Below are 13,766 nucleotides of genomic sequence, written 5' to 3'. Positions count from 1 at the left end.
TGTAAAAACTATTCCCTCAAAAAAAAAAACGTTTCAGTTCAAAATTAAAAAATAAGATTAATGGAGTACACAATGTAAAGTACACAATGCTATAGCGCAACTAAGAATTAGCTAAAACATGCTCTAAGGTTAATATCAAAGAAAAACAACAAGAGCGGAAACTAGAAAAAAACTCAAACAAAAATTTTAATCAAAATAATAACACATACGAGTGTTGTTTTTGTTTTCACATAGATTTTTTACTAATACATTCTCACCACTTAGGTTTTTGACAACTGAGTTAGGTCTTTGACAGGAGAGTTTCCGCTCTATGAATATTTCTCTATGGTTAATATAACCAATTTGTTTTGGAAATTATTTGTACATTTGAGTTTGTTTCAGTTTGTTTCAGATTAGGCCGAATAATGAGTGTTTCGCCGAATATTAGGTTAGGTTCGGTTTCGGCCTGATATCCAAGTTTCGGTCGGACTCTAATAATAATATATTCAATTACATCTCTTTTTAAAATACCATGCTTGTGACAACATTTGATAATTTTAATTTTTTTTTCATGTATAAACGAACGACAGCAAATAGATTAAATAATAATGGTTGATTTTTTACAAAAAAAAAAAAAAAAGTAAATAAATAAATACGAAACTTAAATGCTCCTTTAGTTCAGTTTTTCTTTCTTTAACATTTAATTATATTTAAATAATAAAACATAAAGTTTTTTTACATCGTTTAACAGCAAATATTTGCTTTGAAAATTGTACACAATTTGTTGACTTTCTCAACCATTTAACTTTAATGTGAAACGACAAAACGACTTGGTCTTCATTTTACTTAATACCCAACACCGCTATAGGCTTAGGAGTGTATGATGAGTTTATGTTAATGTTTGTAACGCCTGAAAATAATAGGCACCACAGCAACTACTTGTAAATATTAAAAATTAAATCAGCTTCCCTTTTTTAAGGCAACACACAGTGGTTTAGAAACTTTTTATTTTGGAAATAATTTGGTAGATCGTGAACGATTGGACATATCTTAGATATATCTTAAAGATATCTCCTCCTGAGTTGATTTGTATTTACATGGATTCATAGTTGGAATGGGAGCTAGTGGGTAGCCCCACAAATTTGCTTTATTTGGGCCTACAAAATTAAAAAAAAAATTCACCAAATATTCAGTTCATATCCGAATGTCAAGAAACTTAGAAACTTAGTTCAAGAGATATTTGTGTTGAAAATATTTTCGGTTTTTTTAATGTGACGGTCCTAGTTGGGACCCCAACTATTGCCTGTTGTATTTTTAATAAAATTTCAAATAATATAAATGCAAGCTCCAGTTAGTTATCCTGATCCCTATAAAAAGCTCGGAACATCTAAAATATATCAAATTGGCTCATTTTAGGGAACTTGACCAATTTTGAAGAACAATTTCAGATTTTTTAATTTCTAAATGTGCACATCACAGGAAGGTCCTATATGTTATTTAAATGCACTAAAAGTTAATATGATATCACACGATAATGGCAGAGACGGCTGGCCTCCTCATTAATAAAACTAAATTTTTTAAACATATTTGGGGGTCCACCCACTAGCCCCCATTCCAAATTCCAGCCTATGTAAATATAACTTTAATACTTAACATATATTCTGTGGATATTATAGAAACGGGATTAATTTTGCAGAAATACTTTTGTATCAGGCCCTTAAATCTTAACCTAAATTGCCGTTGCAATATCCAACATAAGTGCTCGATAAATTGGTTATCTAGCTAATTCCAGTGTTTCCATTCGTCTTAGTCATCTATGACGCTCAAATGTCAGCAACTCCCTGGCAAGGGGATTTTGTGATCCATTAGTTTTGACAGGTAGGTTAAACTAGAGAGTTTAATCTCCTCGCGTATTATGGGGACATTGAGATCCCTATGGATGTTTCTATTGCGTATGTACCATTGCGCACTTGTTATTGTCCTTAACAGTGCTGACTGCTTTCTTTGCATAGCTGACAACCGTATAGCCATATCGTTTTTATGACTGTCTCGTATAAAACTGCTTTATATTCCTAGTTTGGAGGAGACCTTAAGCCAAATAGCTAGTGCAACTGAACTGAGTTTAATTTTATTTGTGTAACATTTCCATCAATATGGTGGGTCCATGTTAAGGGGCGATCAAGATGTATACCAAGATATCTCAGATGGCTCTGTTCTGGAATTTTGATATTGTTTATATGTAGGGGAGGACAGTTTTCTCGTCTGAGAGTAAATGTAACGTGAGTACATTTTGTTGCATTGACTTTAATTTTCCATTTGTCCAGCCATATATCCAGTTCGCCGATGTGAGACTGGAGTTGTTCGTAAGCTATTGAAGGGTTTTCAGGTTGCTTACAAAAGCGGTATCGTCAGCAAATGTAGATGTGTGAGTCAGTGTGCTCGTAGGCATAGAAATTTTCCCTGGGATACAACAGAGGATATTTTTCGACGTGAAGAGTTCACATCTTTTGATTTGATTTGCAAAGATCTTTCTGGTATATAATTGTTAAGCAGTTTATGTACATTCGCATTTAGTAATCTAAAAATGTGTGTATTAGTCCATCGTGCCAGACTTTATCGAATGCTTGAGATATGTCAATAAATAATGCAGAGCAATACTGCTTGCTCTCAAAGGTATTATGACCTTCTGAAACCAAATTGATGGTCAGGAATAATGCAATTATCGTTAAGGTGTACTATAAGGCTTTCAAGCTGGAACTTTTCAAAAAGTTTCGATAATATTGACAACAGGCTAATGGGACGGTATGATGTCACTTGTGTGACATCTTTTCTCGGTTTTGGTATCATAACTATCTCGGATATTTTCCATGAGGAAGGGAAATATCCTATACATATTATCGAGATAAAAATGAACAAAATAATTCTTAGTGCTTAATTGAAACACTTTAACAAATTGACACACAATCCTCCATGGACCCAATATAAAATCTTAACAGACATATAGGATTTTTACATAGTCGTGCTTGTCTGACCATGATTTTCTTACATGTCTTTTCTTTTTTTAAGTTTCTACTTTAACTATTTGTAATTATAAATATTAAATGATTCAAACCAGGTACTGTTGATGAGGACTGGCCTGTGTAGTAAGTATTTATACTGCCTTCCTCTTTCACTTCCCTACACCTCCCTTTAATTTCTTTTGCCATTCATTTTGTCTGTGTGTCTTTTGTGTTTATAATAAAATATGCAAAATGCGAAAAAAATCAGCTGATATTGACACAAGTAAATATGTAGTTGCTATTATTCGAAATTGTATTATCATCATCTCATGTATTATATTTGTAAGTGAATGTGTGTATATGTATGGTTTAGCAGTTGTCGGTCAGTTTTCTTTCTGGAAATTATTTAATATTCATATACAAAAAAATATGCAAATAGAATTTCATTTAATTTTTTTTTTAATTTTGCAAATGCACTATGCACTAGTTGTTTAAACTAAATTTTATTTAAAACATTATTATTTTTGAAAAATTATGTTAAAAAAAACATTTAATCTAAACCATATTTAATGGAAATTTAGAATATTATACATTAGCGTGGCCCTTAATTTGTTTTTTTTTTAATTTCGATGCTGCCAAGGTCTAAAATTATTCTCTGTCATCTAAAAAACAAATGCTGACTATTTGGGAAAAATCAGAGAACGTGGGCATATAATAAAATATACATAGAAATGTTACTGAGAGACAAAAAATCTTAGTCGATTGTCAAAAACCTAATAGCATGTTTCACAATATCGAATGTAAGATTTAGTTCGCATTTAGTTGCATTTTATCATTAAGATACATTAAGAAAACAAAAATTATAATTTATAAAAGTAAATTGTCTTCTTCAAGAGGGGACTTCCAAACTTTGACAGTTGATAGAGGTCATATTGTAGAAGCTACATCACTATGAATGGATTATTAAATTGTTTTTATCAAAATGGCGGTTCTGTTCGGACAACGTTCCGCCCATTGTACGTCGTCTAACAAAATTGTCGAATTTGGAACGATTCCAATCATCATGATATCCAAGAACGTCCAATTCTTCCCGTAAAAGTCACTCACTGTTTGGTGTGGATTTTCCACGTCATTGATCCATATTTCTTTTAGAACGACGTTGGCCAGGCCATCATCGTTAATGTCGAGCGCTATAGGTCGTTGATTAACAACTTCTTTTGGCCTAATTTGTTTGATATGAACACCAACTAAATTTGGTATCAACAGGACGGCGCTACGTGCCACATGCCCCATTGGATATTCTGCAAGCATGGTTCTTTTATGTGGAGGTGATGTGAACTGATCAGTCAGATCGTGCGATTTGACCCTGTTAAATTTTTTCTTGTGGGTTTGTTTTAAGTCGCAGGGCTATGTGAATAATGGTATAAACATAACTTTGACGAACAACGAATTATTCGCGACGAATATTCGTCGTCAGAAATAAAACACATTTGTGTATATGAACGAAATTCGTCGTGCGTAACGAACTCTGTAATAGGTTTATTTTTATTTCTTAAGCCGATGTACGACGACTATACTGGTGAAGAGTGACTAGTTTTCTTACAATTTCTTAAGTGTTCCTATAAACAAATTTATTTTTTATGTAAAGAAATGTTCTGTTTATTATTCATACTCGTAGCTTAATAAATAAATGCGGGATTTTGTTTGAAATATTTGTACAATATAAAGTTATTCAAAGTAGTGGCCATTCTTAGCTATGACCTTTTCACAACATTCTGGCAATATATGGATTCCGAGCCAAAAGAAATGCTCGTCTTTTGAGAGAGAACGTTCTGCATGGTCGGACGAGACACGGTCTGAAATGTAAAGCGGTTGAGGCAAAACTTTCCAACCACTTCATTCTAAATACTTTTAAACAGGAGCGTTTTCCGCATATTCTGGGCGTTTTTCGGCGAATGCTGGCATCAAACGAATCAGTTGCGTTTGGTACTGGTTCCCTGTGACGGTCTGGTCAGATTTCAGAAGAAGAGAATTACTTTAGCGCCATGGATATCGATTCGTCTTGTTGGCCGGGTTTCACATATGATCTCTTACGCTTCTGGTTATCGTAATGGATCTATTTTTCATCGCAAGTAATGATTCGGTGGAAAATGATTTTCTTTTATACCGCTCAAGCATCATTTCTGACATGCAAAATCGTCTTTCAAGGTGTCTCTTTTGAATGAATCCAGCTGAGAGCAATCGTTTTGAAATTGCTGCTTGAGAAGCTCCCTATGATTTTTCAAACTCTTGTTGAGCTTTACAACAATCTTCAATTCTTGGTCTTCAAACTTTTTCATCTAGTCTGGGCGAATCAAAATTACCACTTCTGAAACACACAAACCATTTCTCGCACGTTGAAACCAATGAAACACATTCACCATAAGCTTTGGTGAGAAATCGGTGTGTTTCAGCGGCACTTTTTCAAATTAAAGAAGTAAAGCAAAACTTCCCGCATATGACGCTTCGACATTTTCGAAGCAAAAAAAAAACGTTACACTGTAATGTTCAATAACGAAGTGACATATAAGTTATTAAAAACAAGAACCGCGTTCAAAAGATACGCCATATCTTGTAAATCCCGCATTTGTAAGTCATACATCCAATATAAAAAATAATGTTTATATAATCGGTCATCTAAAGATTAGAAAGAAAAGCAATTTCAAAAGACATTAACAGCTGTTTATCGCGTAATTTACAAAGCCACAAACTATAGCGGCCCTCAAAGTCCATATCATAGGTCCAATTTAGCTTGATTTATGCGCCAGAGTAATGGAAAATTGCACTTTTTTTTTTGTTTCGTATGCACGCCACCTAGCGAAACCGCGGCGGATGTTATATTCCTTACATAATGGCATCGATAGGCCACTCAAATGAATAATGAAAGACCCTTTAGTTATTTACGAAAGAGAAATTTGTACAAATTAGAATTCGAATTTTTGTCAATCACAGCTGTAGTCACACAATATTTTATTGTCTTTAGAATTTTGGAATTATTTGTGTCCCATTAGAATTTTATACTTTAGGAGATATTTTTAGCCACCATAAAAAAAGTGGAATATTCTAATAATTCCTACACAAATTTACTTGTCAATATTAAATGCAATTTTATAAAGTTTTTTTCTTTCTTTCTAGTTTACCATTTCCATTTAACTTTAATGTGTGGGTAGTTTTATTTGTCTTTTTTTTCAGTTTGGGTAGTTGTATATTACTTTTAGTTTGAAATAAATAAATAGAGAAAAAAACTATTTGTTGTGGCATTTTTAGTTGGACTTTGTAATTATTTTGGTTGCCATGGACCTTAATGTATATTTCCCCTAATTTGTGTGTCCTTTACTCTATCTATTTCTATTTCATAGCGTTTACAGCGCTTGCTATTTTGTATGTATCCTCATAGAATTTTTAATGATCAATTTATGTGGAGGATTTTTATTGGCCCTTGTTTGGCTCTGTCGCTAACGCTGTCACTGTAAACTTGTAAAAGTTTTCTACCCTTACTAAGCTAGATTAGCGCTATCTAGTCTAGTTGCTATTTCCGATCTATTTTAATGCTTTAACATGTGTTCATATTTTTTTTTTCTATCTCAAAACTAATAAAACAGGTGGAGTTTTAGTTTTAATAAATTTTGATTGGTCAATTTCCGTTTTGACCAGCTTAAAATAGACTATATAGAGTCGTGTTGCTCATTTCAAAATCTTTCTTCTTCTTTTTTCAATCAATATCCTTTTTCATAAAGGAAATTTTTCTAATAAATAACCTGGTCTTTATTCATTGTCCATTAGTTAATTGTGTATTTTTAGTCAGTACACACTTCTTCGAAATTTTATTGTTTTAATTTAGTTTTTCTCTAAAAAAATTGAAAATTGTGATAATTAGTGCAACTATAAAAAGCTCAAAAATAAAAAAAAAAATTAATAAAATAAAATTATAATTTGTGATATTATTTGCGCTGCCGTTTATAAGATATTTTTAAAAGAAACTATTCTATAATAATCAAAAATTTAATTATAAATTAAAGCTGAAATACATTTTTTTTACATAATTTTTACATAATTTTACATATATAAAAGGTAATTTTTAAATAAATCGTGTGATACTTATGCAAATCTTATTCATTTCATCTTGAACGAAGCTAATCTTTCGAATTGGAGTTTTAATGGTTTTATCTAAATTTTAAAATGAATTAAAAACAAAATAATTTGTTTGTTTTAAAAAATATAAAATAATTAATAATATAAAATGTTTGTGCTTAAAAAATATTGCCTTGTCTGGTTTTAATATTCATTTAAAGGAAGAGTGAGTTCCATACTTGTTCCACCTCTAATTCCATGCTTAGAGTCCGTAGTTTTATTTTGGGTCAGCACATTTGAAATATTGGGACTAGTGTGTTTCATAACTAGTTTAACTGGAATATTTAATATATAAAAAACAGTATTGTTTGAAATTGTAATCATCATTATAAACAATAACTTCTTCCTTGGAACGATTCTAAAATCAATAAATGATGTTTATTTGAAATTGAACCTTTGGGAACTAGTTCTAGTGTATCAGTTAAAACGAAGCTTCCATCTCTAATTTCAGATAACAAGTTTGGAGCCTTCGTAATCGTTTTAGTATGGCGACCAATATTATTTTATTTGATATATCAGTGGTAGTCCGTTTGAATTCGTTCATAACTATGTATTTCAACTGTTATATTTTTGAACTGATTTTCGAACCCTCGGCATAAACAGTACTTCTTTGGAAAGTTTCTAAAACCAGTTTTGTAATACGTGATATAACTAAGACTTTATATGAACGGAATTTATTATTTTAACATGACATGCTCTAGGTTTACCTCTCCTTGACATGCATATCTGTGACAGTCCCCGGAACTAACGCGAATGAACTAATTCTACCGGTTAATAATCCATTTCTAAGTTAGCTTCTTTGGACCGTGTCATGACCTGTTACACTTTTTTAAATTTTCAAAAATTTGTTACGAGTTTCCTTCCGATCAAAAAACGTATCTAAAACATTGCTGATTGTAGTTTCTGAATTAATTCAGAATTAAAGAATATCAGGAATTCAGTCCATAATTCCATTCCCAAAAAACAAATTCTTTAGCTTCATTCTAAGTATATATTTTATTTAAATAAAATTCATGCATCGTTTAATTAATTCATTCAACCTTTGACCCAAGAAGACAAGTTAAAATCAAGTGTAATTCAAGCCTTGAATTATAGTCAAGCAATTGAATTACAGTTGTATTACACTTTATTTCAATATCATTCTCCAGTAAAAAGGAGTCATAAATTCAAGTCATATATTATTTTTGTTTGAAAAATATTTAATTTTTTTCAAATATTTTTCAAGTTTAAAACATTTGCATTCAAGTCAAATTCCAAAAATTTTAAAATTTAAAAATTTTTTTTTTTTAAATTTAAAATTTTGTTTACCTAAAAATATTTAAAATTTTTATTTTGAAGTATAATGTGGTGAAGAGTATATAAGATTCGGTACAGCCGAATATAGGATTTGAATTGAAGAAATATTAAATCATTCTTAAATTTTAATTAGCTATTTTGTAATGCATTTGAATTAAATAAAACTCGTATGATTCAATAAGGAATTTATTTTATAAAGAATTAATTCTCAAAGGAATGAATTGAATACTTAATTGAAAATGTTTTTTTTATTCTTAAGACTTTTTGTAATAGATTTAAATTGAAATAAAATTTAATCATTTAATGCATTTTATTAAGCTATTTTCTAATAGATTTGAATTAGGGAAAACTTGAATGATTCAATTAGGAATTAATTCTATAGAGAATTAATTCTCAAAGGAATGAATTCTATACGTTTGAAATACTACAACGAGTAGAGTTAAAGCGTTTTTGTTGATTCATTTGTTCATCCATATTTTTAGCTTAAATGAATAAATTTCGTTTTATGATGACAAATATTTTTCTATCAGTTTATTATATTATATTATCAATATCAAATCTCTATGGTACACTAATTTGGAATTTTCAAAATAAACAGTTTTCTTAGCATTCTATAGACTGATATAATACATTTATTGTACCTTTTTTTTACAATTGACCATTCAATGTCAAAAACTTTTAATGAAAATCAGTACTGAAATACATAGAGAAATTTCATATTAAATAGGAAAGTGTAGGCAGTTGTTGTTTGATAATGTAAATCTGACAATTGATATGGTTGAATTTGTAAGTGTAAACAAACTAATAATGGACAGTCAACCTACATTCATCAACATTCATCAACATTCATCAACATTATTTGAACATTATGTATTAATGTTTAGTTTTAGACAATGATATTCAAAATAGAAAAAAACTTAGAATTTCTAAGGAATTAACTATTTTAATTTGAGATAAAATACAAAAAATGTTAATAAAAATATAACTATTTTAACATGTTAAATAAATACTTTCTTTTTGTGTCTGCCTTTGTTTTTTGTATTTCTAATTATGTACATATTTGAAATAATATTCATATGTTTGTGATTCACTATCAAGGGTTAAAAATCTTTACTTTCAATTGAAATAAATTTCAATCATTTTATATCTAGTTGGTATAATATTTATTCGTATGCCAAAAAAGAAAAAAAAAAACAGAAATTCGGTCAACATCCACATACTCTAACATCATATCAAACAAATTCTGTTGTCATATTCAGACTCTTTGTATAGAACCCACCCATATTATGGCCATGATTACAATGTTGATAATAATGATGTATGATGCTTGTATTTAAAATATTCATGCGAATATAAAGTGGCAAAATTATGGAGGTTTGTTTTTCTACAGTTACGATTATTTATAAATGCATTCAAATATTAAAAATAGATGCGTTGTAGCTTTATTTATAAAAAAAAAAATATTCATACATACATAAATTGTTATATTAACTTTAATGTTTATAAAAAATTTGTTTGGTTATTTTTTAGTAAAAAATTGAACAAAAGTTTTATGTTACTATGTACTATAATTAATAAAAAATAAAAAAATATGATGTTCAAATATGATAACAAATATTTTTAACTTTATGTACAAGTATTTTGTTTAATTAATGAATGAAAAATACACATTCAATTTACATGTGTATTTTTATATTGTTTTCCATAAAGACCAGATTAATTACACCTTTTAATTAAAATAAAATTTTAAAATTGTTTATATTCAGGAAATATTTGGTTAGTTCTATAACTACATAGCTGAATTTACGGAAATCTTAATTCAGAACTAAAAATTTCATTAAATCATTCCATAAAACCATTTCAAACTTAAAAAATTCTTTAGCTGGATTTAAAAACTTTTATTTGAATAGAATTTATACATCATTGAATTAATTCATAACAGAATTCATTCAATATTTGATTGATTCAATTTTTGTTAATTCAAATGTAATATAAATTGAATTAAAATATCCCAGTAAGCACCAAAGCTCCAAAAATTCAAGCACTTGAAGATTTTGTTGGAATTTGACTTGAATGCAAATGTAATTATACTTTAAACATGAAAAATATTTGAAAATTTATTTATTTTTCAAACAAAAAACATATGGCTTGAATTTATGTTTCCTTTTTACTGGAGAATACTATTGAAATAAAGTGTAGTACAACTGTAATTCAATTGTTAGACTATATTCAAGGCTTGAACTACACTTGCTTAAGACTCGAATTCCAGTAAAAATTCTTATTGGGATATTTTCTTCACTTAGTTTGCTTTTAATCATTTCCAAAATGTATTAAAAAATATTCTCTTAAGCCTTTTTGTAATAGATTTGAATTGAAGAAAAATTTATTTATCATTCAATACCTTTTTGTATATTCAACTCTTTAATTTGTTTTCAAAATTAACTCGCTACAGTCTTAAAATTCATCATGATTGCACATGTGTTCGTACAATTTAATTTATTTTATCATCATTAATTCTTCTTTGCAATAAGTAGGTAGGAGGCTGCATTTGGGTTACTCTTTCGCAAGAAACTGAACACCTCCATGAACTTTTCAATATCAATAATTCGCGACAATTGAATTAAAATTTATTTTTGCAATTATTGTGCGCATTATACATTAGAATTCATCAAAGAATAATGTAGAACATACAAGAATAGTATTATAAGTGTAGGTTTTTATCATAAATAAATCTATAAACAAAAAATTCATCTGACATACATTTAAGGGCACAATGTGCATGCTTATTCTATTAGATAATTACATCGTTAAGTTAGAGAGCAAAATAGCTCACATATTACTAGAGAAACTTAAATGGTTTCAAATCTTTTGTTTTAAATATTTTTAAAATAATTTAATGTTGCTTTGTATTTATTTTATATTTCTACATAAAAAGTTTACTTAACCCTTTTAAATTCTAAGCTTAAGTGAAAATTCGGTTTAGTTTTTTAAATAATGTATACCAAAACATTTAATATTACTAAAAAGGTTTGATTATGATAATAAATTCTTCAAAACTTATTTTTACATAAAATATATCTGCACAATAAAAATAACCCGATCATTTATTAGTATTTCTAAAAGTAGGGTCACACACGGCAAATATTTGCTCAAAAAAGCGTAACCACTTTTTATTAGTGTGTAAGTTTAAAGTGTAAAGTTTAAGATCAAACAGCATCAAATAAAATAAAACTAAATTTTTTGTTTTGAATCATCCTAAGTAAAATAAGTTTTTGAAATAAATAAAAGAATTCAAATGTATTTTTTTTTAGTGGTTACGTCTTTTTCGTCAAATATTTGTCTTGTGCGACCCTACCTTAAGAAAATCTATCTTATTTGGATCTACAAAAGCTTCTAACAACTGTCATTTTAATTGTAATAACGAATAATAATGTCTTTAGGCAGATAGAATTCATTTACTATGATAATTATCATAATTAAAAGAAATATTTAAATATTTATTTTTACAAACAAAACCAATTCATTCATATGTTCGCACTTGTTTTTTATTGAATTTGTGTAGCTTATATAGGGTTGTCAGATATTTTTCTTTAGTGTTCCCAAACAGTTTTAAAAATATCTCCAAAAAATTTTGAAATACGAAATTTATTATCACATTGTAAAGGTTAAAAATCTAGTACCTAGTTTTTCTCTAAGTTTGCGCTTCAGCGTTTCGTCCTCCTCCTAACCTAACCTAAAGGTTAAAAATCTAGTACCTAGTTTTTCTCTAAGTTTGCGCTTCAGCGTTTCGTCCTCCTCCTCACAGGTGAGACCTCAAATCTGTATGGCCAGTGTTCTGAGTATTGGTCTAGGTTCAGAATCCCCTTTGCATTCTCTTGGTTTGGGTTAAATTGCCTTTTAGAAAATGGTTCGTCGTAAGGACTCCTTTTTTCTAAGCAAGAGCGTTTCTTTATCTATATATATAAAAATGAAATGGTCCATGTATGTAATGTCTGGCTGGAGCAATTTGGCTGATTTTTTTTTTATTCGATTACAAAATAAAAAAATTACGACTAAAACCGGCTTTTTTGAGTCCAGTCAACTGTAATAAAAAAGCCCCTAAAGTATGCAGTACAAATTTAGATATTTTATTTGCAAATAAATAAGAACAGGCAGGGTTGGAGAAACTTGACGAACTAACATTATTAAATGCTACCGGGCGAAGCCGGGGCGATCAACTAGTAGTAAATAAAAAGAAGATTCAGTAATTTTGACACTTATACTAAATCACACCTAACGATTTTCCAGAGAAAATCTTGAAAATTATGAATTAAAGTAGTTTTTGGAAAAATTTCCTTTTTTTTGGTACTTTTTTTAAAAAAGGTACTTTTTTAATATTCGATAAAAATTATAAAAATACTAAATAACATAAAGAAACCATTCAAAGTTAAAAAAATTTAAATTTAGAAAAAGTATTAAAAATTAAGCTAAATATAATTAAAACACTTTAAAGTTCGATTAAATTTCAATTTAGAAAATACGTTTTAAAAAAAGGCGCGAATCTAAAGACACCGATTTATAATCCGATAATACGGAATTTCGCCTTCTAAATTAATTTCAATCTGCAGATTCGAAACGTTACAAACTTCTCAAAAATTCTTATTTGGTTTTAAACAAATAAATATCATAAAATAGTACACACACAAAAATCAAACACATCTTTAATTTAGAAAAGTACCTGTTTTGAACAATGTTTTTTTAAAAAGTTCCTTTTTGGAATATTCTTGTTAAAAGTGTAAAAATATAAGCATCATCATATAAAACTTTAAGGTTGAGATAAACATGATTTTCGGAAAAGTTACTTTTTTTAATATTTAATTAAAAAATAATGTATAATTTAAGAATTCGAACATTGAATTTCACCATCTAAATAAATTTAGGTCTGCATATTTATAAAAGTCGAATTTTAGGAAACTTCTGGAAAATACACTTATTTATATTTTAAAATGTACCAAACTTTGGGGACAAATTACCAAGTGTGGCAAGCCTAAAAGTACACAATACAGAGTTGTTGTCGAACAATATTGTTGTAAGGCGGTGTACTATAATTCATCAACACCTGTTGGTAGACAAAAAAAAATAAATAAAAACACAAAATTACTTAAAATGTATTATGCATTCATAAAATTGTATAAACATAGTACATACATAAGTATAAATAAATACCTTATGTAGAAAACAAACCATCCGACTGTCTAGCAGTGCGCCACATTCATAAAAACATCAAATATTTGTGTTAACTCAATATGAAATGAGTTGCAAACATTTTTCCTTCTTTACCAT

General features: G+C 28.8%; 1 protein-coding gene across 3 annotated transcripts in view; it reads left to right on the top strand.

Annotated features, from left to right (window-relative positions):
- HnRNP-K (Heterogeneous nuclear ribonucleoprotein K) overlaps nucleotides 1-13,766 on the top strand; it is a 95,367-nt gene that overhangs the window by 29,611 nt on the left and 51,990 nt on the right. The window lies entirely within an intron of this gene.

The sequence above is a fragment of the Calliphora vicina genome, chromosome 5, assembly GCF_958450345.1.
Source record: "Calliphora vicina chromosome 5, idCalVici1.1, whole genome shotgun sequence".
Taxonomy (NCBI): domain Eukaryota; kingdom Metazoa; phylum Arthropoda; class Insecta; order Diptera; family Calliphoridae; genus Calliphora; species Calliphora vicina.
This window is presented reverse-complemented; position numbering and strand designations above follow the sequence as displayed.